This window comes from Vicugna pacos, chromosome 13 (assembly GCF_048564905.1).
Source record: "Vicugna pacos chromosome 13, VicPac4, whole genome shotgun sequence".
NCBI lineage: Eukaryota > Metazoa > Chordata > Mammalia > Artiodactyla > Camelidae > Vicugna > Vicugna pacos.
This window is the reverse complement of record NC_132999.1, coordinates 18654719-18679535: the sequence shown is the minus strand read 5'-3', so window position 1 is coordinate 18679535 and position 24817 is coordinate 18654719. Positions and strand designations below refer to the sequence as shown.

The following is a 24817-nucleotide window of genomic DNA, read 5'->3' as shown; positions in this document are numbered from 1 at the left end:
GTGTGTAAAGTTTTCATAATTTTTCTTATTTTTTAATTTTCTGGAGTAATTTTAGTTACATTCAAATTTGTACTTCTAAAATTATGTGTAACTGTATCCACTTTTTTCCTCTGTTAATCTTGCCAGAGCTTGTAATCTTTATGAGACCAAGTTTTTGGTTTCAAGTTCTCTGTATTGATATTCATTTTAGGTTTTCTTAATTTGCATATGTAGAAATTCATGTCTTTGTTGATATCTGTCTTAAGCTTTCTTCTGGCTAAGTTGTTCAAGGGTCTCTATTCCAAAGGTAAATGCCTTACAAGAACTAAAAAACATAATTAAATGAAAAAATGATTAATAAGAAAGAGCTAGAAACATCTGAATTTCAGTCATGACTCTCTTACTAGTTGGTTTATCTTGGTTAGCTGATGACTTTGTAATGTATCTTAACCCCGATGAAAACAGAAATTCACAAGTAAGTTGAATATTTTAGGTGAACTGCTTTGCGCGGAATCTGTATAACCATTACCTCCTTGACCTGGCCAGTACATTCTTGCCAAGGTAGCCTAGATTGTGTTAGTTTTGTTTGCAACCACACCGCAAAATCAACTCAGATTTAAAATACTGTTCAGTGAACGCCTTAATTTTTTCCACCAAATTGTTGTTAGACTGAATATTCCCGTTTAGTACTTGTTCAGTCATCAGCTTCAAAAACTGATCTTTGTTCTCATTGTACTTTATTACAAGGCACTGTAAACAGAATAACGCGTTATGAATATTAAATGTTCTTTTATATAATTTGCAAAATAAAAATTAGCTCTGCAGGTTACTTCCCCACGGAGCTTCACCAATAACTGTCACAGGCCATGAAGAGGGCCTCCAAGGCGGTGGAAGCAGGGCCCTGGAGAGAGCGCGGAGGCGATCCATGGAAACCCCAGACCCCACGTCCACCCACCACCTCCATCAGGCTCCGTAGACACTCCTTAGACAACGTAATTCTAAAGTCCAAATAAAAATTTTAAAAGGGATGGGGTTCCGGGTGTAGACTCTTCGGCCATCAGAATGTTTTCATGAATTCTTTGGTTGCGCAACCCCCTCTTGCAACCACATTAACTGGCTACAGCCGCCGACCGCTCCAGCCTTCAGGCGGGCGGAAAGATGCGATGCCTGGGGCCGGCAGAACTGTGCCTGAACCACGACCGGGCGACGATGGGCCGCTGTCAGATCCTGCCTGCCCCGGACGCACACCAGCCGCGGAGCCAAGACCGCCGACGCCAGTGCGGGAAGCCCTCGAGAGGAGGCGCGGGGACGGAGCGGGAGGCGGGGTGGGCGCGTCCGTGGGCGGGGCTCTGGCGCGGCAGCGCGGGCGGGGGAGACCACGGCGCCCGCGGCGTAGGGGCGGTTGCACCCGGTACCGGGTGGCTGCCTGAAGGCGTGGGCGCGAGGGCGCGAGGCGGAGTGGGCGTGGCCGTGGGAGGAGTGGGCGTGGCCGTGGGCGGGGCTCTGGCGCGGCGGCGCGTAGGCGGAGGGGCTGCTGCGCCCGGTACTCGGGTCGCTGCCTGAGGCGCCGGCGCGTGGACGCAGCCTGCCCGGGCCTCGCATCGCTGTGGGCTTCTCCTGATGACCGAGCAGAGGCCTTTCCGCCTGGCGGTGTTCGGCGCCTCTGACTTCACCCGCCAGCTCATGACAGAGCAGGTGTCCCGGAGCGGACCTCCCACCTGCCGTGGGCCGCGCGGGCCGCTCCCCGGAGAAGCTGCGGCGAGTGCCGGAGAGGCTGCCGTGAAGCCAGGTGAGGAGGGCGGGCTGGGCCCGGGCTCGGCCCCGCCGCCACCGCCGCCGCTCGCACCCAGGAGCCCCCTTCTCGGGACTGAGGGGTTCAGGGCGCCGGAAGTTGGCGTCCCTCCTCCCGCGGCGCCCCTCCGTGTCCCCAGCCCTGCTGGAGGCCGGGAGGAGGGGAGCGGTGCTTCAGTAGTGTCAGCTTTGTTTCGCTCCCTACTTGAAACAGAAAAACAGATTGAATCTCGCAGCTTGAGTTTTTCCTTTACTTGGGGAGCCCCGCTGGGGAAACAGTGAGAACTTCAGGTTTTCCTTTCCCAGCTCCATCCCGTTTAGTAGCTGGTGGGGCTGGAGTTCACTCGGTATTTGATAGAAACGAAAGTGGAGCGCTGGTTTCTTTGGAATTGTTTGTACTTTGCCTTGTGTTTTGGAGATGGGAGAGAATGCTTCAGAGTTTTACTGATAACATTCCTGAAGCTTTATTTTTCATTTATTTTTTGCTTGGAAGAATTCTCCAGCAGTCCCACTGTTAGCCGATAGCGAGACCTCTAAATTAGAAGGCCCGCCGTTTACATGTTCCTTATGTTAGATTTTCTTTTAAAGGTTAGTAATGTTTTTTAGCAATCCTTAGAATTAACTCCATTTTCCTCATAGTCTTTTCCTTTTTTATTACCTGGTTAAAAACCCTTTCGTCTTTTGTTTGAGAGGGAGAGTTAGCTTTCAATATATTTAGTAAATTTACCATCACTGGTTACTATGAAAAGAAGATCTGGGAAATCTAATACTGTATCAGGATTTGCTTAAGACAATTTATTTCTTATTTTAGGAAAACCAACACTGTCATCTGAAGTTGGAATAATAATTTGTGATATCACCAGTCCAGCCTCACTTGATGAAATGGCTACACCGGCAACAGTTGTCCTCAATCGTGTAGGACAGGTAAGTAATCAGCCTCTCTTTTTATCAGAACAACCTATTCATTTCTAGCAGAATCTGGTATTTTATATTCCAGAGAAACATAAGGGCAGGGGACAGAAGAGTTGCTTCAGGGCCTTAATCCCATATGGGGAATTCTCACTTCTTGTGACAAGCAAATGAATATGACCAAGGTCTCCTGAGAGAGAGAATGACACCAGACTCAAGGAATGCATGCTGATTTATTTAGTGGCTACAGCTATAATTGCCACACTTCTTAAAAAAAGTTTGAGCATATACCCCTAATCTAAATTTATTTATTTCCAATTACATTCTGTATTACTGTACCAGTATATATGTTAAAATATGTACAGAGGTTAAAAAAGGACTTGTTCATTTATGCAAAAAGTATTTCTTGAATGTTTATTATATGTACACTGCACTAGTCTAGGAACATAATGTGCCTAAAACCAAAAATCCCTCACAGAGCCTTCAGTCAGTGGGAGAGACAGAGAAATAAGGTTGAAGCAGTAGGTAGTGACAAGTGCTTTGGAGAAAAATAAAACAGGGAAAGGAGGTAAAGAGATTGGCGCATCAGTCTCTGTTAGAAGGATGGCCGGGGAAGGTCTCTGTGAGGAATTGAAATTTGCATGTAGACCAGAATGAAGTGAGGGAGAAAACCACCTGAGTATTTGAAGAGAAGGGTCTTCCAGGAAAGAGCAGATACAAAGGTCCTGAGGTGAGCATTTGCTTGGCAAAACCGAGGAATGTGCCAGAGGCCAGTGTGGTTGGGTGAGCTGGGCAGAGAGGTGGGAAGTTAGAAGGAGAGGTACCCTGGAGCTAGGTCATTAGGTCTGAAAGGTCAAGATCAGGGTTTGAACTGTCTTCTAAATATGACAGACTCATTGAATGGTTGAAAGCAAGGGCATGATTTGATCTACAGTTTTGAGATTCTTTGGCTTTTGAGAAGAAAAGTAGATGGTAGAGGACCAAGAGTGGATGGTCAAAGCAAGCCAAGCACAGGGCAGGAGTGTTAGAGGTGCTGAGAAGTGGCTGAGTTCAGGTGTTTTGAGAGGAGAATCATAGCTTCTGCTATTGGACTGGATGTGAGGGGGACACTTTTGGTCCGTGGAACAGGGTGAATGTTGGTGACGTTTACTTCTCTGAGGAGGCTACCACAAGTGGCAAAACATTTGAAAACTAAGCGTCTGAAAGTTATTGATAATTTGAAAAATGTAAGCAGAAAGGTCTTTATGATTGTTATCAAGTAAAAATGTATTTGAATTGTTGTTTACTTAGATTTATTTCATTCTTAACTAGCTTAGGATGTGGTTCTGTAGTTCGTTGCTTGAATCACTATCTTACGTACGTTCTCAGCCAGTTCCCAAGTCCTTCCCTTCCCAGTGCCCTGGAAAAACCCCGGCCCTGGTTATTCCAGCTCCCTGCTCACTCTGTACCTGCATATCCCCCTGCTGACTGGTCCCACTTTAATACGTGGGGACAAGCCTCCCCCAGGGCCTCAGCACCTCCAGCAGTTCTGCTCTGTTTCTCCAGGCGATTCTCCCCTACTCTCTGAAGCAGCAGTTTTATTCTTTTCCCCACACTTTTAGCATCCTGTTTCTTTTTCCGCACTCTTATCCGGTGATTTTCTTTCTTCCTTTTCACTGTGACAGTAGAAGCTGTCAGAAGAGACCTTCTCTTCCTACCCCAGGTCTTCCTACCCACCCACCTGCATCGCACCCTGACTCCTGTCACCTCTCATCGCAGGGCGCTGCCTCCGCTTCTGCTGGGCATGGGACTCAAAACCTTCATGTTTACAGCTTTACAATTATCATCATGTTCTCCCTCTCAACTGGGTTATTTCCCTCAACATACAAACATGGGATTCTCTCTCCCATTGTAAGAAAAACCTCCCTTAGTTCTCCACACTCCTCCCACTACTGCCATCTAGCAAACTCCTGGAAAGAGCTCCCTTTACTTACTGTCTCTCCTTCCCCACCTTGTCCTCTATCTCAAAGAAGTCTTGTGAGGCTTTTATCCTTCCTCCTCAAAAGAAACTGCTCTGCCCAGGTCCCCCTGTCACATCCCATCAGCAGTTCTCAGTCCTCTCCTGAGTCCTGTCTTCCTGCATTGAGCCCAGTCCATCACTCTCTCCTTTCCTCACGTGGCCCTGAATTCTTGCCCTCTCCTAGCTATTTTTTATCCACCAGCTTTGCCTCCGTCTCCTCTTTTGGATCTTTTTATCCTCCTCCAAATGCCAGAGACTTCAGAGCTTAAGCCTTAGAATCTCTTCTCTGTTTATACTTCCTGACCACTTTTTAATATTATTATTATTGCAGTAAAATATACATAAAATAAAATTACCTTTTCAAGCATTTTTGGGTATATACTTCAGTGACATTAAGTGCATTCACAATGCTGTGTTAACTGTCACCACTTTATTTCCAGAACTTTTTCATCATCACACACAGAAACTGTAACTGGGCCAGTAGTTTTTAAAAATTTTTATGTGTCTTTTTTCCTGAATGGAGGCACTGGGGATTGAACCCAGGACCTCATGCATGCTAAGCACATGCTCTATCACTGAGCTGTACCCTCCCCCACGAGCCACTATTTTTTAAACTGTGAAATCAATTCAGTGGGTTGAGACCAGGCATTAAAAAGGAAGTATCCGATAAACTGAAATAGAAAATAGGGTGAATTACACATAATACTGGTAAATGACCGGTTCATGAACACTTTGTTTCAGCTAGATATATTCGTGCATGGAGCTGCTATGTGAAATGCATTTCTTGGGGTTATGTCAGAAAGATCCGAAAGCCTTGGCTATAAATACTATATGTCAGTGATGCCACGTTAAGTTATTCCCAGTGAGAACCTGCCCCTTAAACTCCAGGCTGGTGGATCTAGATACCTTCATCTGGCTGATTCCATGTGGATGATTCATGGGCATCTCTAGCTTTTGCCCCCAAAACCTGCTCACCCCTAAGTGCTACTTGCATGTCTGTTTTCACTTTGTGATATGAGTTGTACTCCCAGGGGTAGATGTGCTAACTTTGCCAGGTGGGGGTCGTAATTTGTTTTGCAGGGTTTTTTTGTTTGTTTGATTTTTTCACTCATTTCTCTAATCTGTGACAGTTTATTTAGTGAGAATCAGATGATATCTGTAAACCTGATCAGGCATATGTAAACAAGCATTCTATCATAAAATACAGAAAAGACTGAATGATTGCTTTTAAACATTATTCTTTGTTGTCTCCTATGCCAGGAACTGGAGGAGAAAAAAGCTGGTTTTAAGAGAAAGATGATTCTGATTTTGGACATGCTGAAACTGAGGTGTCTGCTAGATATTTTTGAATTAAGACAGGAAATGCGTACAAAACAGTGGAATTATTTTTTTAAGTAAGTGAGGAAACTTGGCTGAAGAGAAAATAGTGGAGGGAAAATGAAGCCAAAGTGAAACTGATTTTGCCCCAAGTCCTGTACTCTTGTGAGTCCTGACTTCTGTAATAAGAGGCCACAGATATGGCACCTTCATCAGTGTGCAGCTCTGGAGAGAGAAGCCGGAAGCCATCGGCATGATGTAGCTGGAGTCAGGACAGCAAGTGAGATTTTCCAGGGAGCATGTCTGGCGGGGCGAGTCTCTTCCTCTAATGGACAAAGAAGCACCTGTGGGGCCCACTGCACATGCAGGTTACTGGCGTCTACCCCAGAAAACCTGTTCCTGGGGAATGTGGGGAGGGACTGAGTAACCAGCGTGTTTAATGAGTGGCACAGGTGATTCTAGCACTGGCGGACTGCTGGCCAATTTGGGATATTTGGAGGTAAAATGACCAGGAGAAAGGACAAGGAAACCTCTAAATGAATTTTAAATGGTTCTGTGTAAAGATTACCCAAAGGGATTTATTGGGTACAGAAAGAAAATAGAATTTTGAGTTGTATTTATTTTAATCTCAACTTTGTTTCCATTTTATGTATGTTTAAATGTATATTAATATAGTAGCCCATGTAAGTGATTTGTAAATAAATTCTATAGTTGAGTAGGTGATGGATTTAAGGTGTGAACTTGAGTCTTACTACCTTGAAAGCCCTTATTTTTTTTTTCCTGTAGAGCCATTTTGGTTAGCATTTTAAAAGTTTAATTGCTTTGTTCTTAAATATTTTAATATTGGTCTAGATGTTTCTGTAAAGCTCTGATTCAGATTTTTTTTCATGAATGTTTAGTTTCTGGAACTAACATATTGAAAGTATCATGAGAAAGCTGTGGAAAAGGAGGTTTATATCATTGGAAGCAGTGGCTCTGACTGCATTCTAGCAGATCTGGGAGTAATAGGTCCCAAACATAGAATGGATGGTAATTATTTATTAAGCAGTCACGGAATTTGAAATAGAAAGACTTCACGTTTGTAACTGTGATGAACTAAAATCTGCTTGGGAAAAGAAACAACTATAAAAGGGGAGTGTTAAAAACTCCCCTGTTTTTAATATAGCTATACTTATTAGAAATGCTATTGACACTATTGTTTTTTGAGATATGGTTAGTCCTGTAAGTGTTCCAATTAAGGAATTATCCATTGTTTCAATTTGTTTGTGGTTACAGCTATAAAGTTTCTGGAAAAAAATTCAGCAGGCATTATGAATTCTAACTTGCTTTGTTTAGGAATTAATACATCTTAAAGTATACTTTATATAGATACTATAATTAGAAGTTTTAGTTTTTTTTAACCAACAAAGCTAGAAAGTATTGAACAAAGTTTTTGACATCTTTTTTCCTCATTTATAAAATGGAGACAATTTAAAAATGTAAAAAATCAAAACAAAAAGACTGGAAAAATTACTCTTACAATAAAATAATGGGTATTAGTAATGTGCATATATAAAAAGAGTCCATCTAGAAATAACTTGAAGCAAGTAAGTCCAGTTTTGTATAAACCATACTAGAGCTTAAAAAGATGGAAACTGTTCCAACTTATATTGAAAAGACCAGCAGAGATAGCACAGTACGCATGTGCGCGCACGCACACACACACACAAACGCAAAAAGAAGAAAGCTACAAATCAGTCTTGCTTGTGAAATTAATAGTAAAAAGAAAATACTAAATAGAATTTTAATAAATTCCAATGTCATTTTAATAAATTCCAATATCATTGTAAAAGAATAATATATCAAGGCCAAGGTGTATTAGGAAGTTACATAATCACATCAGAATATCAAAGGCAAAAAGCTACATGCACATTTCAATAAATGATTTGAAAATTCATGCCATTTACTAACTTTTGACTTTTAGAAATTGAGCAATAGAACACTTGCCTAACACAGTCAATGCCAGAACGTAGTAGTCATCGTACTTAATGCTGGAATGCTGGAACCATGCTGAGCAAAGAGAAGGGCATGAAGTGAACATCTTTAAAATGTTTATGTAGTCTTCCAATCAGTGGATCTGGTATATTTCCATTTATTAAAAATCTCCAATTACTAAAAAGTATAGTTTTTTTTCATGATGGGCCTGCGTATTTCTTATAGAGGTTATTCTTAAATATTTGATAGTTTTTATTTTGAATAAGTCATTTTCTTTTTAAGGGAGAAATATTACTTTCAGATTTGTTTTCCCTCAGAGAAGCAAGATGGCGGATTTAAAACTTTGTTTCCAGATACTGAAAACATTTTAACTACCCTAGCTGATTTTGGGGGAGGGGGTTCCTGCAGACTGTTTTGGGGGGAGGAGCCACTTGGGGTGGCTCTAGGCTGTGGATCCCCCATGGAACCCTCCCAAACCGACACACTGGCTCTAGCTGGGAACCAGTGTGCTGGGAGGTGCCACTCTGAAGGCTGGTTTAAGTATTTAATTAATAATTTTTGAGCTTATCAAGAGCAGTAAGACATAAAGAAAAACATAAAAGACTAGCTAGTTCTCAAAATCTGGTAAAATGAAATGTATCAATTTCTTAAGAGACAATGTTACTAGTTTTTTTAAGTCCAAGAGAAAATTAAAGCATTGGGCCTTAGGAAGTTCACGCTGGCCTGAAGGCTGGCCTGAGGGATAGCTGGAGCCAGAGGGCTTGTCCAGCAGGGCAGCCTGGTAGGCCTGAGGAGTGGGCTGGAGTGGGCCCCATCCCAGTGAGGGTGCGCAGAAAGAGGCAGCAACAGGGCAGACATCCAGATCGCTTTTATTGGGGCCTGCAGCCATGCTGTCTGACTGGTGAAACCACACTTCGCCCAGTGTCTTGCTGTCATCCAATAGCTGGTCATCCACTGGCCGCTTGAGGATGCCCTGGACACTGCACTTCAGCTGGAACGCAATGCTTGAATCCCTAGTGCCAGTGAAGACGGCGGTCTTGTGGCATCGGATCATGAGAAACACGTCCTGGGGGCGGTAGGCCATGTGAGCTTGGAGCCCAGGTTTGTTGGGGGGCCCGCGGCCTGGCGCCCCCTAGCTGATGTCTGCTGCAGGTGGTTCCCATCTTTATTATCACTGCTTTAGGTGGCGCAGGTTCTTTCTGTGGAGAGCCTTATCTCACAGAGCCATATTCCCGGGCAACGTTCTCTGAACCCTCAGAATCATCTCTAGGGAGTTGATTTTAATGATCTAGGCTTAGTTTTCCTCAGTGGTCAGGCTAGCAGCATTTATGTGGCTTTGGTTTTCTTCTACTGTCACATCATTGTTGATGATGTGGTCATTCATTACCTGGCTCAGCGTGAACTTCCTAAGGCCCCATGCTTTAATTTTCTCTTGGGCTTAAAAAAACTAGTAACATTGTCTCTTAAGAAATTGATAATTTCATTTTACCAGATTTTGAGAATTAGGTAGTCTGTTATGTTTTTCTTTATGTCTTACTGCTCTTGATAAGCTCAAAAATTATTAATTAAATACTTAAACCACTATCTCTATATATTAGTCCCCATGGTCAATTGATTTCTCCACTTTTTTCTGGTCTTGGTTTTCTATTTTTATTTTTTACTCATTATATTTTTATTTAATTAAAACAGCCTTCCTGTAGCATTTTATAAGTCCTCACAAAGGCCCATTTTGGTAGGTTTTCTGTACATTCATTGTAAGTCACTACTAATAAGTCTTCTTGAAAACTCTCATACTGGAAAATAGAATAATTCCCATGGATGTGGGTTTGAGAACCTATGGCCTTCCAGAATGAGTGAGCTGAAGTGTTGCCTTATTGGAAGAGACTTTCAGCACTGTCAGTTTGAATACTAGAAAAGCTTTTGTCAGTACCGACAGTCAGTTTATGCTAAACTACTCTCTTTTTGACAATTTACCTGGTTTTAGTTCTTTCTTAAATCTGTTTACAATAACCTATTAATACTGTTGTAAGTGCAGATTTTTATGATTATATCAGCTGTAGGCTTAATAAAAATGTTCCTTAAATAAATAGGAATAGATTACTATTATTTGTCCTGGGTCAGTAGATTTTTATTTAATTTTACTTTACCATTTTCTTCCTCTTTTAGGTACATTGACTGTTACGGAAAGTTTCCTGACCTTACATTCAGGACCTGAGGTTAGTTTTGGTTTGTCCCATGTTTTCTGTGTTAATATTAAAAATATTTTGGAAATGATACATACCTGTTAAGTAGGATTTAGATTAAATTTTATATATAGTTTTAATTTTTAGTGTATGAAAGTCACTGTGCCTAATTTTTAAAATATGGCTGAGAATAATTTTGATTTAAAATAGACTTTTTTGGGCCCTGCGCCTACCTCCTGCCCGCTTTCCTGCTGCTGCACTGGGGGCCTGAAACCGGGATCTGTGCATCCCAGGGACAAGGGTGGAGATGCCAGGCTGGGGGCGCTGGATGCTGCTCTGCTTCAGGCTCCTGCTCGCTGGGGGCAGCGTCATGTGGCGCGTCGGGGATCCCATTATCTGAACGCAGGAACTGATGCTCATTCATGGTGACCTGCGCCGTCTCGTGCCCTGTGCAGTATGGCACCTACTTTGAGCGAGTGCTGCAGAATTGCCCCTGGACTCTGAGCTGCCCTGGGAACAGCTACAGAACTGTGGTGAGACCCGCACACAAGGTGACATGTAAGACAGTGATGGCCCATGAGTGGAGGTGATGCCCCGGGCACTTGGGGGCAAGCTGCGGGGAAGTTTCAAGCTCCTCTGGCCCCATGGAGCCCGGGTGGCTGGGCGGCACTGTGTGGCGGATGGCACTTTGGCCCGTAGCCTTCTCAGGTTGTCTCAACTGCAGCAAAGTGTCAGAGCGGATGGAGCGGCTGAAGCTGCTGGAGGCCAAGGTGGCAGTGCTGACTGCCACCAAGTGGGCAGTGCCCCTGACCCCAGTTGCCCCCGACCCCAGTTGCTCCCAAGGACTCCACCCTGATCTGGGGCTCCCCAGCTGCCCAGGGCAGCCCTGGGGATGGAGGCTTCCAGAGAAAATGTGAAGGCCTCACTGTTCATGGAGATGACTGAGTTGGCACCTGGGGGCTTCCTGGGCCCAGTGGCCCAAAGGGAGACCCTGGCAGCTGGGGCCAATGGGGATGAGGGACCTGCCAGGTCTGCAGGGCCCCAAAGGAGCCCTGGCCAGCCCGGAGCTGTGGGTGCCCCTAGAGAGAGGGGACCTCCAGGGCCTCCTAGGCCCCTGGACCCCCAGCCCCTCTTGGACCATAATCCACCTGGATCTCCTAGCCATGAGGACCTATTTCTGTCCAACACCTTCACTGAGACCAGCAGCCACTGGCTCATGGGTCCTCCTGGACCTCCTGGTCCCATGGGCATCCCTGGGAGTTTTGCACACATGGGACCCCCAGGCCCCTCTGGACCCAAAGGAATCTTAGGCCACCCAGGAGAGAAGGGCGAGAGAGGACTGTGTGGGGAGCTGGCTCCTCAAGGCTCCATGGGACAGTGGGGAGAACCCGGCCCCAAAGGGGACCGTGGTGAGAAGAACCACTGGGGAGAGGGGTTGCACCAGCTTTGTGAGGCTTTGAGGATTTTAGCTGAGAGGTTTTTAATCTTGGAAGCAATGATTGGGCTGTACAAACCAGAGGTGTTGGGGCAGGCCCTGCTGGCACAGGCACCCCCAGTCTCCTGCTGGGCAAGAGGGGAGAACATGTGGCCAATCGTGGCCCCCAGGAGCCAAAACAAGAGTGACTGAGAGTGGTGGTGGTCCCTCCGGGTTGGCTGGACCTGGCTTCCCTGCCCAGCCTGGGCTTGGCCAGCTGCCTCCAGGGTGCTACTGTCCATATTTATCAATATTCTCAGGGTCCCTTCTGCCACCTAGGCCTTTGTGGTGGGCAGGTCTTGGTTCTGGCACCCTGTGCATGTCTGACTCCCATGGGGCTGAGTGGAGACTGGGGCCCGAGAGGGAGGCGTGGCCCAAGGGAGATGTGAGGCCTGGCTCAGGGCCTAGGCCTCAGTTTCCTTCTGCAAAGGGGTGATGCAGGCCTGCGGGGTGGGGATGGCGGGTGTGGCGCTTCTGTCTTCTTATCCACTGCCTGGCCCTCCAGGCTCCAGGCAACTGAGGGAGTCAGAACTCCCTCCAGCACAGGCAGGGGTGATGAGGGAGGGCAGTGGCAGCTCCCTCTTCTTCCCAGCCAAACCTGGGGGTGCGCCTTTATCTTTCCTCTCCTTGTTTTCCGGTGCTCATTCCCCTGAGGTCAAGTGACCTGATCTGACTGGACCTTCAGGGCTCCTAGTCTCATTCAGTCTCAATTCTGAGCCCTGATCCCTCAGTCCCTCCCGTGGCCAGGTAGGGGGAGTATATGGAGAGGGAGGGGGCCCCCTGCTCCCAGAAACACTTGTGACAGACACCAGGAGGTAGATGTGTACCAGCCAGTAGAGGCCCCCAGTGCAATTTCCTCCAGAAGAAAACATAAAATAGACTTTGTTTACAAGAGCTGCACAATTCATTCTATTAGAATGAATTACCATCATCCTAACACTAAAGATCACCCTTTGTTTTGTGATGAATGTGGTCAGCCAAGAGCATTGTCACCTTTGTGCAAATCAGTGCATTTTTGTTACGTGCCTGGCTTGGAGTTAGGTGCTCCTGTGACCACACAAGAAATGTATGATGTAAACGAAACCTTACTGAATATGTGGTCTATGAGAGAACATAAGACAGTTGGACTTCTGGGAAAGGACCATGCTTTATGATAGCACTTTTATGGCCAGTAATGTCTAACCCAATTTGTGTCTGTAATTGAGGCTCCATAAGTATTTGCTGTCTTTAAATGCCTTCAGTATTTCAAATATTGTGTAGTAGTGCAAGGTAGTGTGGCACATAATGAATAAGATGCAAACCCTGCCCTTGAAGGGGTAATGATTTGGCTCAGCAGGAGATGAGCAGGCTTGTGATTAGAGCGGCAGGTGAACCACTGTGGGATTCTGAGAATGGAGAGAACATCCCGGGGGGGAGGCTAGAGGCGAAGGGTGTTTGGTAGGAGCTGGGATATAGACTGAATTTTAAAGGTTGGTGGGTTAAAGGTGAGCTGTGAGTTAGGGAGAGGAAATAGTTTAGTAAAGATGAAACTGGGATGGTGTGGAGCGTGTTGAAGTATGGTTCCGTTTGTCTGGGTTGTGGGTTCAGATTAATGAACACAGAGAACTCTGTAAACCGTGCTAAAATGCCGGGAGCGTCAGAATAAAGGGAGGTGCTGGGAGTGTCTCACAGATTCCTTGTTAAGTTTGACCTTGAACAGTGACCAGCGTCTGGAAGGGCAGAGGCAGTAGCCTAAACAGCGGCTTCAAAGTAAGTCTGAGAGACGTGCATGGAGCCCTGGGCAGCGCGTGTTAGCAGCTCAGCTCCCCGGGGTTGGGGGGTGGGGGTGTAGCTCGAGCCATAGAGCGTGCTCAGCACGCGTGAGGTCTGGGTTCCATCCCAGCACTTCCTCTAAATATAAGTGAGTAAATACCCATTAATACCCCCCCTCAAAAAGCAAACAAACAAACAACAACAAAAAGAAACTCACCTGGTTTAAACCAACAAAACAAAAAGGAGTGTGTTGATTCACATAACCAGATGTCTGCAAGTAAACAGCGTGGCTGGATCTAGATGTGTAAGTGGTATTATTGGAACTCTTTTTTTTTTTTTTTTGTCCCTTTTCTCTTCCTGTCTCTTCATGTCTTCTGTGTTCCTCTGGGTCTGTGGGCTCTCGCAGTGACAGAGAAGGTGCTGGTAGCCCCATTGTCCTTAAGGTTCACGATTTCCTGGGAACAGCTGCCAGAGTTTGTATATCATGAGATGAGTCAAGCACCGGGTCCTCTGGTCCTTCTCAAACCTGTCAGTGCGACCTGGGGTGACAGAGTAATCAGATTGCCCTGGCCTGAGTCGTGGGCCTCTGGAAGGGGGATCATAGGGCCAAGCCCTTCTGAACAACAGGGAACAAATTCCAAATAGAAAAGAGTTTGGTAAGCAGAAGATGGAGCAGGGGTTATAGGGGATTAGTGCAGGACTGACAAAAAACAGATGCCCACCCTGGGGAGACGGAGAAAACAGGTGGAGCTAGAGAGGGGCTTCCTGGAAAGAGCAGCAGGAGGCGCTCTACGACAGGAGATGGTGGCCGTGCCCACTGCATACAGTTGTTGAGGATTCAAGTAGTCAGTGAATACAAATCAGGACAGTGGCTGGCACTTAATAATCACTCAGCAAGTGTCAGTAAGTATTATTATTATAAGGGCTCAAAGTTGGGGCTTACCGAGGGCCAGGTGGTTGAAGCATCCACATCAGTGCAGCTCCCTCTGATTCCCTGTGAAGCAAAGTGCAGAGCCTTCATCTCACAAGGGTGGGACGGAAATACACCCTTGATTCTCTGCATCCCTTGGCACTGCATTGCTCTCCTGCCCCTTCTTATCCTCCTTTTCGCCTTAAGCTTTTTAATTTTACATGAAAAACTGAACCATAGACTATCTGTTAGACCATGAAACAAGACTCAAAAATTCATGGTTTGAAATCATGTAGTCAGGAACAGTACTGTGCAGTAGCGGTCCCCACGGTGACGAAGGTGCTCTGCGCGTGCTGTGTGATGGCTTCTGTGCTGCGCGGTGTAGCTGGAGAGCGGGGCTCAGCCTGCGGCCTGTGCTTAACATGGCTTCAGGGAAGGGGTGGCTTACACTTAGACAGGGGTGTGCAGCAGAGACCACACGTGGCCCGCACGGCCTGAAAATCTTAGTTTGACCTTTCACAGAAACAGTTTGCCAACCCCTCTTCTAGAGTATGTTGTAGAGTATAATGCAGTTCTACTAGAGATCAGTGAGAAGATAACAAGAATTCAGCCTCTTCACTTCTCACAGGTTCCTGCTTTCTGCTGCTTCTTAAGTCAGTTTTGTTAGCTTGTGTCCGCGTTAGCTCTCTAGAGCTGCCGTAATAGGGGACCACAACCTGGGTTGCTGAAACAACACACGTCTATTGTTCTCGCAGTTCTGGAGGCTGGAAGTCCAAAATCAAGGTGTTGGCAGGTTGGTTTCTTCCCAGGGCTGTGAGGGAGCATCTGTCCATGTGTCTTTTCTGGCTTCTGGTGGTTTGCCGGCGGTCTTTGGCGTTCCTTAGCCTGCAGATGCGTCACTCTGACCTCTCTGTCTTCCCAAGATGTGTGTGTGCGTGCAAATTTCCCCTTTCTGTAAGGACACCAGTGGTTTTGGATTAGGGGCCCACCTACTCCAGTATGGCTTCAGCTTATATCTACAGCAACCCTGTTTCCAAATAACGTTATGTTCTGGGGTACTGGGGGTTGGATCTTCAACATACGAGTTTGAGGGAGCACGCAGGTTAATCCATAACGGTGTCTTTCTAGGAATTTGTCCGTTTCACCTAGGTTGTCTAACTGGGTGGCATACAGTTGTTTGTAGTATTGCCTTACGCCCTTTTCTATGTCTGGAAGGTTGGTAGTGCCTCTTTCACTCCTGGTTTTAGTGGTTTGAGTTCTCTCTCTCTCTCTCTCTTTCTGTCTCTCTGTCTAGCTAAAGGTTTTGACATTTGGTTGATTTCTTCAGAGAACCAATTTTTGGTTTTGATTTCTCTGTTGTTTTTCTGTTCTCTCTTTTGTTTATTTCTGCTCTAATCTTTATTGTTGCTGGTTACACCAGTAATACAAAAATCAGTTGCATTTCTGTATACCAGCCCCCATTAGAAAATGAGTTTCTTAAAAAGAGAGACTATTTATTGGAGTTTTTAAAAATTAAGTACTTAAGTAAGCAATCTTATGGTAACCAAGGGTAAGGGATAAACTCAAGATTTGCAGATATTAACTACTATATATGAAATAGGTAAAAACAAGTTTATTTTGTATAGCGCAGGAACTATAGTTAGTACCTTGTAATAACCTATAATGAAAAAGAATGTGAAAACAAATATATGTATGTGTATGTATGACTGAAACATTATGCTGTACACCAAAAATTGACGCATTATAATTGACTACTTCAATTTAAAAAAATCAAGTACTGAAGAATAAGTGATATAAAATATATAAGATTTCTATGAAGAAAACTATAAAATGTTATACAGAGACCTTAAAGAAGACAAATAAATGGAAAAATTCACCATTATTCATGGATTGGAAGACGATTTTGTTAAACTGTCAAGTTTTCCTTAAATTGGTTTATAATCCCACATAATTTCAGTCAGAATCTCAAGCAGATTTTTAAATTTTTCCTTGTTTGTTTTATTCTGGTGTGCAACTTGACAAGCTAATTGTAAAATGTATATGAAGGTGCAGAGGGCCCAGAATAGCCAAGATGTTCTTAAAGGAGAATAAGGTAGAAAGATGCTCTCAAATATCAAGACTTCTTATTAAGTCAGTGTGTTGGCAGGGGCGCACTGCTAGCCCAGGGGAACAGGGTGAAGGGCTCGGAGTAGTTCATGCATGTGCGCGTACTTGACTTATGGTAAAGGGGCTTTTCAGGAGATGATGGGCATCCATATGGAGAAAAAATGAAATTGGACTCATACTTTGCACTATGTACACAAGTCAACTTTAGGTGGATTTTAGACCTGGAGGCATAAGGAAGAACAGTAAGCTTTGAGAAGATGACATATTTCATGGCCTCAAGGTCAGGAATGGGGAATGACTTCCATTTTCCAGAATTAACTTTTATTTTATTAGTTTATCTTTCTTGAGGTATCCTTGACAGATAACAGTGTACTATTCAGGTGTACAACATAATGATCCCATATTTGTATATATTACAAAATGATCACTGCTTGTTAGCACCCATCACCACAAACTGGTTACAAATTGCTTTTCTTGAGATGAACTTTAAAAATCTTCTCTCTTAGCAAATTTCTAATATGCTGTATAGTATTAACTGTAGTCACCAGGCTGTACAGGGAATGACTGCTTAAAAAAGACACAGAGGCATTAAATACAAAGACACAGTGATACATTTGTATAAATTTAAAATTTAGAGTGTCTGCTTATCAAAAAACACCACTGAGAAAATGGAAAGTTCAGCTGCAGAGTAGGAGGTACTTCTAACACGTGATGAATCCTAACAGCACAATTTTGAGCAAAAGAAGCCAAACTCAAAGAATATAGTGTATGCTTCCAGTTTGGTAAAATTCTGAAACAAGCAAAGCTCACTGTGCTGTTTAGGAATGAATACTTACTTAGGTAGTAAAACTCTAAAGAAAAGCAGGGATGTTTCTTGATTACCACAAAGGCCTTCTGGGCTTACATAGATGTTTGCTTTATAATTTCATTAAATTATACATTTGTATTTTAAATACTTTTTCTATTTTTCAATGAAATCAAGTAAAAACTGTTTTTAAATGAAATGTAATTTTTGCCTTTTTGATGGCTTATATTTATAAGAAGATATCCTTAGGTTTTCAAAAACTTTTCTGCTGATTTTTGAAAGTCTTTGCAAATAGGTCACATTGGCTAGGCAGAGATTTAGGATAGTTTCATAAACTCTTAAGACTTTTAGCTCTGTTTTACTTTTAACAAAACAGAGGAAGTTAATCTTCACCAAAACGGAAATCAGGTTGGTGTCTCCCTACCTTTCAGTGTCACCAAGGCTGTGAAATGAAATCCTGACTCTTTTGATGGTTTTATTGTTTCTTTTATTCTGCTTAAAGCAATCAGTGATATCTTCACATCTGCCTTACTGGTACTCCTCTTTCAACGCCTTGTGATGAAGTTGGTTTTGGATCTTTCTAAATGACTTAGTTCATTCAAACAAGGTAGATGGTATATAAGGCAGGACATAACACAGTCATGTACAATCAAAATTATAAATGAAGTTTAAAATATTTACATAATAGAGAATTAAAATTAGGTAAAGAAGGGACAATAGTAAGGCAGTACTTTCTTAGATTACAACCTCCCCTGTGCTGTCCTTTCTGCCATTCATATCTGTTTTTTTTTTTTTTGGCTGGTTTTTTTTTTTTTTTTAAATAATGGAGGTACTGGGGATTGAACCCAGGACCTCGTGCATGGTAAGCATTCACACTACCACTGAGCTAAACCCCCCTCCTCTGCCAGTCATTCCTAATTAGAGTTGGAGGTATGGGTTGTGGAAGGTGTAATAGTATTGGAAGGAATGGAAGGCACCAAGAGCTAAGAATCTCATCAAAGAGATGAAAAATAAGTGGATGGATGAGGGTCCAGTTAAGATCCAAAAACAAACAAACAAACAAAAACAAAGCATAAATACAGGACAGAAATAGACTCATGGACAGAGAATACAGACTTGTGGTTACCAGGGGGGTAGAGGGTGGGAAGGGATAGACTGGGATTTCAAAATTGTAGAATAGATAAACAAGATTACACTGTATAGCACAGGGAAATATACACAAAATGTTATGATAAATCACAGAGAAAAAAATGTGACAATGAGTGTGTATATGTCCATGAGTGACTGAAAAATTGTGCTGAACACTGGAATTTGACACAACATTGTAAAATGATTATAAATCAATAAAAAATGTTAAAAAAAAAGAATACAGAATATAGAATTCAGAATTTAGAATACAGAATATAGAATATAGAATACCGAACTCAGAACCTAGAATACAGAACACAGAATACAGAATATAGAATATATAATACAGAATACAGAATGTAGAATATAGAATATAGAATTTAGAATTATTATACAGAATACAGAACCCAGAATATAGAACATGGAATCCAGAACACAGAATATAGAATATAGAATACAGAATATAGAACACGGAATATATAGTACAGAATACAGAGTACAGAATATAGAATATGGAATATAGAATCCAGAATATAGAATATAGAATTCAGAATTTAGAATACAAAATATAGAATATAGAATACCGAACACAGAACATAGAATACAGAACACAAAATATAGAATATAGAGTACAGAACACAGAATACAGAATATAGAACATAGAATACAGAAAAAAAAAAAATAAGGGATTGTGCCTTGCTCAAATAGAGGTGAAATGTTGTTTGTATTAATTATAAGTTATTTGGTTTTACATTTTAGTAATTATCCCTTAAGATATGTTTAAGCCTTGAATTATTTCATGAGGGGTTATGCATTCATGATGGTACCTGTAAGTGAGCAGTTTATGGTTTTGGAGATCTGAGTAATTTCAGAAAACTATGAAATGAGTCAAATCTGAAGCCTGTCCCAATTGTTGGCCCCAAATTGAAAAGAAAGTATGTTATCTCAAAATCTGTTCTTTGGTTTATCTAATCTAAGCATATTGTGTTGATCAGGCTGTTAATAATGTACGCTGCTAAGAAAAGCTGAGAGACTTTTTTCTTATATAATGGTCGTGTTTCTAGGCACCACTTCTCCCTAAGGGCACGTAGCTCTCCTTGTACAATGGAAACCATCTGGAGGCTGTGTTGAGCATCAGTCCCACGTTGGCTACATACACTGTGTTCATTTTTCTGTTGTGTCCAGATGGCCCACGAGATTGCAAATGCCCCGAGGGCATATGCCTCCCATCAGATTGTCCTCCTCAGTGGGGAGCCAGCATCTTCCTCACTCCCCAGCTGGGGCCTGCACTGAACGGGACCCAGGGCTGAGCTCCTGAGGGCAGAGGCTGGATCTGGCCTTCTCCCTGTCCTAAGTCCCCAGAGGGACTGGCACATGAGACCTGCCTCCAGGGGAGTCTGAGGGACGGCCCTTTCTCCTGCACCCCTGCAGCCCCAGCCTCAGAACTCAGTCACCATGGTCGGGTCCTGAGCCTTGTTCCGTGCAAATGGGAGCAGCAGATCTCCCCGGAGCAGGAGCAGGGCAGGAGGAGACTGTGCGCTGTGTGCTGCCAGCTGGAACACGAGAATGAGCCCTGGAGCCCTGGCAGCCTTCCCCTTCGTGAAGGAGGGGGCAGCCCCAGCCCTGGCTGCACGGCGCCTTCATGAGCATTAGATGAAAGCACTCCCATGGGTGTGTGGGTAAGGACAAGGGGTCCCCGCTGGGCACATGCCACAGGAGCACAGCTTGGTGAGGGGACAGCTGCTGTGGGATAAGAGGTCACCATCCTCTGGACTGATGCAGCCCCACTCCAGGTGTCCAGCTTGGTGCATGGAACATGGACTGGGTTCGGCTGCCCCTCACCCTTCTAGTGTTGCAGCCCTGGGCAAGAATTAAGCCCCACAAAGGCAGAGATCTTACCCTGAACCTGTGAACCTGGCCCCTGGCCTCCCCTCTTCTCCCCGCTGTTGGATCCCAGCTCACCCCACCTCCCCAGCCCTGGCTACCCCCTCTAGGTATCAGTCCCTGGGGGTCTGAGCTGGAGGGTCCACCCTCCCGTCCAGGCTCTGGAGGCTGTGAATAGGTGGCTGTGGGAGCTGTACCCCAAGAGTGAGGTTGTCTTGGACATCGTCTTTGTGATCAACAACCACACTCAGGTGGGCATCCATCTCATCAACAGCATCAACCACCATGGAGAGCATGAGGGGTCTTGCGAATGACATGGCCCCTACTGGACTCCCGGGTCTGGGGCCACACCTCTGCAGGGTGCAGGTGTACCCACTGGAGCCTCAAGCACAGAGGGTAGCTGGTGAGCTGGCTCTTTCATGGGAGACTTTCATAGTGAGGTCAGGATTGTTTTCAAAGGTAAATAAAATATAATTAATATGTTACCCTAAGCTTAAGTATTTCATGTGTCATAATATATTTGGACTCGGGGAAAAAATTAATTTTATGAATTTTCACTATCTAGATCAAAATTAAACATCAGTTAAATTTTATGCAATAAAAATGTGATGATCTTATGTAGATTAATCAACCAATCTCGTAATAGTATTTATGCGTGAGAGCTCTGAAATCAGAGTTTGGCTATTGAAATGAGTGTCCTTTTTGTCATTATCTAGGGAAATTGATGGGGTGTAAAATGGTTAAACTATATGTGTTAAGTGCCCATGGTGTGAAGGGTACTACATTGTTCCAACTTGTCACTTGCTTAGGTGTGAGTGTAAGTGTAGAGAAGGACAAATACTGAAGTAAATTTTAATTAAGAGTAGATCTGCCATCTTCATTGCTATTACTGACTCAAGAAGAGTTAAGATTTTTATTCAGAAACTTGCCAGTTAAAGCTGTGGTCACTGTAAGTAGAGAAGGTGTAACGTGGGTCTGTCTTGCAGTTGGCCGCCAAGCTCTTACTGCAGAGAACTCACCGGTTATTCCAGTCCTTTCTTGGGAGCAGATGTATGTGTTGTGAAATGGACTCAGTGTTACTTGTGTGAAAATTTAGAGCAATCACCTGTAAGTGTATATGATTCATTTTTTACCAAAGTATTCTGTGTTTATTTCAGTTCCCCTATCTGTTTAATGTAGGTTTGTAATGTTTATGAAGCAATAAAAGAAAGAGCTTCTCTCCTAGAGAATGTCATTCTAAATGAAGTAAGCCAGAAAGAGAAAGAAAAATACCATATGAGATCGCTCATATGTGGAATCTAAAAAACAAAAACAAAGACAAACAAACAAAAACAAAGCATAAATACAGGACAGAAATAGACTCATGGACAGAGAATACAGACTTGTGGTTACCGGGGGGGGGGGGGTTGAGGGTGGGAAGGGATAGACTGGGATTTCAAAATTGTAGAATAGATAAACAAGATTATACTGTATAGCACAGGGAAATATACACAAAATGTTATGATAAATCACAGAGAAAAAAATGTGACAATGAGTGTGTATATGTCCATGAATGAAAAATTGTGCTGAACACTGGAATTTGACACAACATTGTAAAAGGATTATAAATCAATAAAAAATGTTAAAAAATAAATAAAATAAAAGAAAGAGCTAAATAATGCATGTTTTAGTTTCCAGAAGCATAAAGAATTAATAGCATAGAGCATTTTGCATTCTATGGGGGTGGTGATAGCCTCCTCCCGTAATTCATATCTGGCCTGCTGAATACCTGTTCAGGCAACAAGTTCAGTTTGGGAAATTCTGGTGCTGTAAACATCTGACAATCCTGTTGAGAATTTCAGCTGCTGGAATCCCCTGCCTGTGGCTTATGGAGCTGTCTGCCTTCTCTCTTCTCTCCTTACTGCCTCTGAAGTGTCCTCCTACTCCTTTTGGTGAGGGAAGTAATTACTCGCACTGCCGAGACTTGAAGAGGAAGCTATCTCAAATTAAAAAATAGTATTTTCTCATTGAAGAGGTTTTAAGTGGAGCCTACATTCTAGAATGTATAGTTGCTAAACTCTGGTATATTACGGACTTTTTATAGATGGATTATATGGACTTTTGTGTTCGAGTAGGGGAAGCTAATTAGCATTTGCAACAATTTCTTTTCAAAAATGGCTTTCCAGTATCTGGTTTCTCAGCTAGCTTTTAGAACATAACACATTAATAAAGTGGAAACTGCTTTTGTTTGATACTTATGACTATAGAGTAAGTTCTAAGTAGGTAACATTCTTGTTTTACTTAGTCTAAGAAAGTAGAGAGTGACATCCTGGCTTTATATGCTTTACTTAGGTTCAGTATGCTGCTGCTGTGACTGTGGGAGGCAGCACTTCTGTTATTTTATTTTCTCAGTTGAAGTACAGTCAATTACAATGTGTCTGTCTCTGGTGCACATCACAATGTCCCAGTCTTGCATATACATACATATATTTGTTTTCATATTTTTTCCATTAAAGGTTATTACAAGATATTGAACATGGTTCCCTGGGCTATACAAAAGAAACTTTTTTAAAAATCAATTTTTATATATAGTGGCTAACATTTGTAAATCTCAAACTCCAAATTTATCCCCTCCCACTCTCTTTCCCCAGTAACCATAAGATTTTTAAGTCTGTGAGTCTGTTTTATAGATGAGTTCACAGTGTCTTTTTTTTTTTTTTTTAGATACCACATATGAGTGATATCATATGGTGCTTTTCTTTCTCTTTCTGGCTTACTTCACTTAGAATGATGATTTCCAGGTCCATCCATGTTGCTGCAAATGGCATTATTTTATTTTCTTATGGCAGAGTAGTATTCCATTGTATAAATATACCACATCTTCTTTACCCAGTCATCTGTTGAAGGATATTTAGGTTATTTCCATATCTTGGCTGTTGTAAATAGTGCTGCTATGCATATTGGTGTGCAGATGTGTTTTCAATTTAGAGTTCCCTCCAGATATATACCCAGGAGTTGGATTGCTGGGTCATATAGTAAGTCTACTTTTAGTCTTTTGAGGAATCTCCATACTGTTTTCCACAATGGCTGCACCAAACTACATTCCCACCAGCAGTGTAGAAGGGTTCCCCTTTTCTCCACACCTCCTCCAGTGTTTATCATTCAGGCATCACCTCTATTATTAAGGTGATGTTTGCTGCACTTTTCTTTTTATTCTTTATGAGGTTTGGCATTGGAAGGCAACTTCTCATAAAAGTAATATTTTAATGAAATTAGACCTTTAGAAGTACTTTCCATGAATTTTAAAAAATATCACCTAAGATTTTTTTTCTTCCTTTAGTTCCCATGGCCCTTCTCCTTTGGATATTTTTCAAAGCAAGGTCCAGTACAAAACTAGGTAACCTTTTTCTTTGTATCCAGGTCTCTGAAGTAATACTTCTCTTAATTTCGTTTGTACGTTTCCTCAGTGCAGTGACAATTATAGCTAAGACTTGCTGGAGCACTTACTGTGTTTCAGATACTGCTTTATGTTCTTTACATAAATTAGGTTACTTAATCTTTTCAGATATTCCTTGAGGTAGGTGTTATCTTCATTTTACAAATGAGGAAAGTGAATCACAGGGAGGCTAAGAACTTTGCCAAAACCCTGTAGTGTGTAAATGACCAAGCTAGGATAAGAACCCAGCCTTCTGGCTGCAGGAATTGTATTCTCTTTACTTTGCAGAGATTTCAAATATTTTTATTCTTTTGTTTTTCTCTTTTGTTATCTCCTCCTTCTCACCTCCTCTCTCCCTCTCCCCCATGCTTCCCTTTCCCTTCCTCTTCCCCACACCCTGGATCCCCATGGTAGACAGATTGAATCACCACCTGTCCAGTATCCTCCATGATGTGACTGCTTCAGGCACTTCAAACTTAACACATCAAAATCTGACCTTCTTTCCCCCAAACCCTCTTCTGCCTTCTCTGTTTCGCATCTCAGATGGTGACACTATCATCTGCCCAGTCAAGAACATAAGCAACATTCTAGATTTTTCTCTAGATCTATCACAACTACCTTAGTTCAGGCTCTTAACTCTCTCTCTCTCTCTCTTTTACCTTCTAATTGTGGTAAAATACATATGACATAAAATTTACCATCTGAACCATTTTAAGTGTTCAGTAGTATCAAGTTTACCCATATTGTTATACAGCCGCCACCACCATCATCCATTTCCAGAATTCTCTCCGTCTTACAAAACTAAAATTCTATACCCATGAAAGAAAGAACTCTCCTTTACCCCTTTTCCCCAGTTCTTGGCAGACATCATTCTACTTTGTCTCTATGAGTTTGAGCACACTAGGTGCCTCATGAGTGGAATCATGCAGTATTTGTCCTTCTGTGATTGGTTTATTTTACATAGCTTGATGTCCTCAGAGTTCATCCATGTTGCAGCATGTGTCAGAATTTCCTTTCTTTTTGAGGCTGAATAACATTCCCTTGTATATACACTTGTCCCTTGGTATCTATAGGGGATTGGTTCCAGGATCCGCCACAGACACCAAGACCCATGGTACTCACGTTCCTTACATAACATGGCATGGTATTTGCATATAACCTGTGGACACTGTTCTGTTTCCTTCAGATCAC

At 43.0% G+C, this 24817-nt stretch overlaps 2 pseudogenes; both read left to right on the top strand.

Annotated features, from left to right (window-relative positions):
• The first annotated feature begins 1599 nt into the window (after window positions 1–1599).
• LOC140700850 (saccharopine dehydrogenase-like oxidoreductase) lies at window positions 1600–23587 on the top strand (annotated as a pseudogene).
• LOC140700837 (EMI domain-containing protein 1 pseudogene) lies at window positions 10460–11779 on the top strand (annotated as a pseudogene).
• Window positions 23588–24817: the final 1230 nt, after the last annotated feature.